The sequence below is a fragment of the Neophocaena asiaeorientalis genome, unplaced genomic scaffold, assembly GCF_003031525.2.
Source record: "Neophocaena asiaeorientalis asiaeorientalis breed wild unplaced genomic scaffold, Neophocaena_asiaeorientalis_V1.1 scaffold258, whole genome shotgun sequence".
In the NCBI taxonomy this organism is placed as follows: Eukaryota; Metazoa; Chordata; class Mammalia; order Artiodactyla; family Phocoenidae; genus Neophocaena; species Neophocaena asiaeorientalis.
The window spans coordinates 1,711,435-1,717,809 of record NW_020172591.1 but is presented as its reverse complement, the minus strand read 5'-3'; positions in this window follow the sequence as shown (position 1 = coordinate 1,717,809).

Here is a 6,375-nt window from a genome sequence, read left to right as displayed (position 1 = left end):
ACAACAGTCTTTGAATCTATATTGTGTGGCTTAAATAGCTTATATACACTAAGTATTCCGTTTGAAGTCTGCATGACAAGCTGAACTTTGCTTATTCCTGGCATTATTTTGCAATTAGTATGGTACCAGTGAAAGCAGCTATAGCTAGATGTTTTAAGTAACTAGAAGTAAAAGGTAAAGGCAGATACTTTTAACAAAATTAAACCACTTAAATATCCCTATTGGAGGGAAAAATGACTATATTGCAAATCAGAAGTTGTATCATGCTCTGGAAAGAATTTGCTATGAAATACATGCCAATAGAACAATTAGCTAGCAGGACAGAAAATAGTTAACTGGAGCACAGAGATGATATTTTCTGAGTATATTCTTATTGGTTGATGCCAACTACTTTGTTCTGATTGGTGGATGCCTTGTTCTAGTTGACTGATTTCTATCAATTGTTAAATTTTTGGATTGGGTCCTGAAACAATGGTTAATACTGTTAAATGCTGTCAATTGTTAAATATTTTCACTATTACCTCCACCTGAAGCCATACTCTAATGCCATATTGCCAACAAAATCCAAATCATCAAAGAGTTTTTTTTTTTTGCGGTACGCGAGCCTCTCACTGTTGTGGCCTCTCCCGTCGTGGAGCACAGGCTCCGGACACGCAGGCTCAGCGGCCATGGCTCACGGGCCCAGCCGCTCCGCGGCATGCGGGATCTTCCCGGACCGGGGTATGAACCCGTGTCCCCTGCATCGGTAGGCGGACTCTCAACCACTGTGCCACTAGGGAAGCCCCGCAGTCTTTTTTGAAATCAGAGAAATACAAATGAAAAGTCATTTAATGGGTTTCTCAAATTAGTAAATGTGAAAAAACTCAATTTTATAAAAGATCTGAGAAAACAGACACACTTTCAATGGATGTTGGCACAATAGATTGACTGCAGCTTTCTGGAGGACAATTTGGTGGTAGCTTATGGGAGCTTCCGACCCAAAATCTATTTCCTTTTCATGCAGGAATTCCAGTTTTGGAAAAAACCTAAAACGTAACCTAACAGAGACCAAAATAAGTGATCTCTTACACAGATATATTGCTGTATATAATAGTAAAACTTTGACAATGGCTCAGATGTACTACAGAAGGGAAACAGCTAAATAAGTTGTATGTTAAGAACATGGAACAATCAAACAGGTATTAAATGTAAATGTGTGAGTTTATCTACATATAGAAATATGAGTGGAAAAAAGAATTGGAAAATAATATAGACCCAAGATCTAATACACCGATTGAACTATGGAGAAACCTTTAAGTGTAATTTGCTCAAAGCCTGGAAAGAAGTAATGGATGCAGGAGTTAAAACTGTACTAGCGTGTGTTTGCTTTTTATTAATCTTATGTTATTTAAATTCTCCTTGGCTTGCTCTTTTGTGTATGTCAAAACAAATGTAGGAAATAAAGGAACACATTTCAGAAATGGGTCAATCTTATATCTAAATGGAATTAGTCCATGCATCTCTTGATGTGATCCCGAATGGAGCTGCCTGGGAACACTATCTGATAGAAAATATTAGGAGAAGGCACATGGGGAATGAAAAAGAAAAAAAAGAAGTAAATGCATGTAAGGTCAGGCTAAATAGTCTGAGCATTCATCATCCTTGGCTGAAGCATTCATCTGAGAACAACCTTACCCATAACTAGTCACAAAAGCTCTGCCAAAATACGAAAGTGAAACAGCAGCATATGCTGGGAATTTTGCTGTTTTTATGGTTTGCAGAGAGACATTTTCTTTCATTTATTTCCTTCTTTCACACTGCTGAGAATCCAGCCCTCTCTTTGCTATGACTTCAGACTTTTTCTGGGCAAATGTTCGAGCTCTTTTTCACCCTGTATAGTGATCTTCAGCATCCAGGCTGAAGGTGTCTGTTTGATATTTCAAAAATATACGTGATTCACCAGAGCCTCTATTTCCCCCCTCCCTACCACCACCATTTACCACTTACTGGATGTTCTACATATAGACAGATTTGCCTCAATTTGTGTCATTATGAATATTAAAAATAGAGTTTCAAACGAAAACACATATACTTCTCTGTGCTGTACACTTCTCCAAGAAGCACAAAACTGCATAATTTCTCAAATGCAGCCCCGTTTTCATCTTGCCAATAATTTGGCAGTTCTCAAAAGGTTACTGCTCTGAATTTGTTTTCTTTGTAAACTTGCAGTCCATTTGTTCTGCTTTAATGCTGAAAATCTATGTAAGATCTTGACCTCCATATGCCATATACCAGTAGATTTACCCTTTTCTTTAAAGTTTTTTCGACACTAAAATGGGAACAAAGAAAGCATTTCATGACTTGTTAAAATGTCATACGGATAAAACGTTTAAGGTTAAAATCAAGGGGGTCTCAAATCTTAGGTAGTGCTTAACAACCTTCTGTACCTCCAAGGGCTGGTTTGTTGAGACCACAAGTATCTTTCTAAATTTCTAGGACACATACAAAAAATTCCTATCCTTGAAAGGAAAGGTGCAGTTAATCTATCAGTCCTATTAGCTACCTTTCACTGAAGGTAATTCTACCTCTATTTTACTGACCATATAAAAGGGATGACTATAGGGTTATAAACCAAAATCCAAAAAGTGAAAGCCAGCCCAACGTACAAAATAGGGGGGAGACGAGTATTTAAGTGAAAGGCAAACTTTCTGTGTCATCTGGCCATGTCCTATGCATTTATGGGACACTGAGCTTTCCCAAGCATCCAACGTGATGCCAGGTTCTGTGGGGACAACAGAATTGTTAAGGTGAGTTTCCTAACCTCAAGTTATCTTTTTAATTGGGAGAGACAGAATTAACACTCCTGAAATAATTAGAAAACAATAAATGCTTAGTCCTGTGACTCACTAGGTATTTAGAGACAAGAGAGAGCTGCTGGACTGGAGAAGCACGTATGTTTTGTCAAAGAATTAGAGACTGAGGTGGACATTGAAGAAGGAGGTGGAAAGAGATGAGCAAAGAAGGAACGAGACGAAGATGGGCTGGAACGCGCAGTAATGGTGTATCAGGCAGAGGAACAGTGTGGGCAGAAACACCAGGGAAGGATGGTTCAGGTGAATGTGGGGTAGGAAACGTGGTTAGGTAAGGAGGACTGAGGATGATGACAACGGAGATCTGCACTCCATGTGGTAGGCACTGGGGAGTGCCGCTGGGGCTTAGCTAAGAGGAAAGGGTGTTCTAGCAAGAGTCTTCTAGTCCTGGCTGGGGGATGGGTGAGTGCAGAGATGAAGGCTAGAGAGCTCCCCTTATTCATGCAGGTGTGAGTTCAATGCATATTTCTTTTCTTGGAGAGAGAACGAAGGGCAAGTTTGAGGAAAGCTTCAAAGAAGGTACTTGATGGAAGTTCTTCATAGTGGTTCCATAGAGTTGGAGGGGGTGTGGTAAATGGGGAATTTTGCATTTGATGTTATACTCTTTATACACTTCAGGACAATTTTAAATACGTGTGTGTGTGTTGCAAAGGTCATATGTTACATTTTTAGAAAATTTTAAAATTTAGTTCTAAGATTTATGGAGGACTTTAAAAATGATGTTACCACTGACAAGTGGGGTAAGCTTGGAAGGCAGCTGGCCTCATTTTTGGTAGGTGTATCTGTGCATACACACACACACGCATCTCTCTCATCTGACATGCACAACATACATGTCCTTAATCAGCTAGTTTCTGTGTCTCAGATCCTGGAGCTGTTTTGCCTCTTGCCCCGCCCCCCTTCCACGATGTCTCTGCCACTCTATCACTGATTCCTCTCTGCCAGAAAGATCTGGCCTTTGTTGCTGCTTCTCAGTTGTCATGGTCTACTTGAAGATATTCTGCCAAGTCTTTCTCGAGTTTCTTCAGCCTAAAGTCCTCACCATCCTTTGCATCCTACCAGAGCTGGGAGGGCTGCTCTGCAATCCAACTTCCACACTTGTCTGACTTGGTGAAACTGACCCACAGTCCAAAGTGCTCCAGTGCTGGTGGCTTGGCCTGATGCCAGGACTCGGTTGACTGCAGCCCAGTGTGTAGATTAATGTTCACGGAGCGCACATTCAGTAATGGGCAATCAGGCTTTCCAGCTGATTTCATAATTCATAGAAGAGATGGCCCTGCCGCTGTAATATACAACAGTGGCATCATACGTATGAATTAAGAGACTGTGAAATAAATCAAGCCCCAGAACCTTTAGAGGCTTCATGTGTGCCAGCTGGTCAGCAGGAGCTTTGTGATATAAGCAGGAAACAGTGAATAGGTGAAGATTTATTTATTTGAACTCCAATATGTATGCATGACTTTACATTAAGAAAGCTCTGGGGAGAATGAACCCTATTTTATGGGAACAGATAAGGGGTGGAGAAAAAAGTGATTGGAAGTGGTGATTTGGCCAATGTTAATCACAGAGTAGCAATAGTTTCCTTAAACTAAGGTTAAAGATCCTAAGGCGTGACCAGAATAGATGCGTATCTGAGGACACGATGCAGCCTTGTGTGTATCACTTCTACCAGGTTTCCTTTGGACACTGTCAGCTATACAATTCCGTCGAAGGTTTTTTTTTGGTAATTTCTGAGCTTTTTCAGAGAAATAATGTTTCTGTGACATAACAGAAGTTTTATTTAATGCCTTTTTTCATCAAATCATATAAATATAAACTACAGAAAAGTAAAAAGCCTTAAAAATTAAAATTTATTTATGAAATTGTAGGACAAGTAAAATTTAGGACTGTCCAAAAAAGAAGCCTTGAAATAAAGCAAAATCCATAGACTTTGAACAACTACCAAATGTGTTTTTTGGTCCTAAACTTAAATACTTTGGTACCATAAAAAAAAACAAAAAAATTTTATAAGTAGGATGGAAATATAAAATATTTATGAGATTTTTGGTAAAATCAGAACACAACAAAATATTTTTAGTAATTTTGCAGTTTAGGGAAAAGTTTTCTCTTCAGAGAATTATTGAGATTCCAGGCAATTCCAGGCACTGTGCCAGGGGCTAGACACTAAAGAAGACCAGTGGGTCCTGCCTTTTAGAGAATATGTCATAGCAGGGGAGACAGAAATAAATAGTAAACAAATACATGAGATAATGACAGAGTGTAATACTTCCCATGAAGGTAATAAACAGGTAGTTGTGAGAGAGCTCGGGGGTGGGCAGAGGAGGTAGTCAGGGAGGACCTCTCTGAGGTGGTGACATCGGTGCTATGATTTAAAGGATGCAAGTGAGCCAATAATGTCCAGATGAATGGCAGCACATTCCAGGCAGAGGGGACAGTGAGTCGAGGTAGTGAAAGGAGGCCATTGTACTTGGGACTGAAATTAGGGGAATACGAGCAATTAGGGAGACCTTGGCCTGCTCTTCTGGGATCTTTATGGCCATCACAAGGAATTTGGACTCTAAGTGCAAAAGAAAGCCGTTGGAACATTTTGAGCAATAAAGAAATCTGATATGATCTACATGATTCCATTTACATTTTTAGGGGCTTACATTTGCTCCTTGAGAAAAACGCATTGGAGGGGAAAAGAGCTGGAACAGAGAGGCCCAGGAGGTTGTCAGGGCAGTCCAAGGCAGAGATGATGGTAGCTTGATGTGGTGGGTGATAGGAAGATGGAGAGAAGTAGACATGCTTTGGTACATTTGCAGGTAAAACTCCCAGGACTTGAATATGGACTGAACAACTAGAAGAGACGAATCAAGGATGAACCTTAGGTTTTTGTCTTCAGTAATGGTGGAGAGTGGCATTATGCCCTGGGGTGAGAAGTCTGATGGAGGAACAGGCTTGGGGAAGATGAAAAGAATCAAGAGCATCTGATGTGAGTCTAGGATGAGATTCGTATTTAACATGCAAGTGACAATATTAAACAGGCAGGTGGATATGGAGTTCAGAGGCGCCTGGGTTTGAAATATCATTATGGAGCCCATCAGTATGTGAATTTAAAGCCAAAAGTCAGGATGAGTTCACCTAGGGACAGGGGGTGACTAGACAGGAAGACTTAAAGTACTCCAAAAAATAAAAATAGGTAAAGAAAACTCCAAACACTGGCAGATAGAAAACCATGAGTATATGGTATTTTAAGAGCAAGAGGGGAAAGTGATTAACTTTGCTCCTGAGAATTCAAGTAAGATGTAGTCAGAGAAACAGTTCTTGAACTTAGTAACCTGGAAAAGAACAATTTCAGTAAAGAATGAAGCCAGATGGAAGTTAGGTGAAGAACGAATGTGAGATAAAGATCTAGGTGCAGCATGGAGTAGCAACTCATTTGAGGAGTTTGGGTGAAAAGAGAAACAGGAAAATAGAAGGCTGCTGGAGGGAGAATATGAGGGCACAGAAGCCTGCGGTTTTGTTCATTTTTAAAAAGATATTT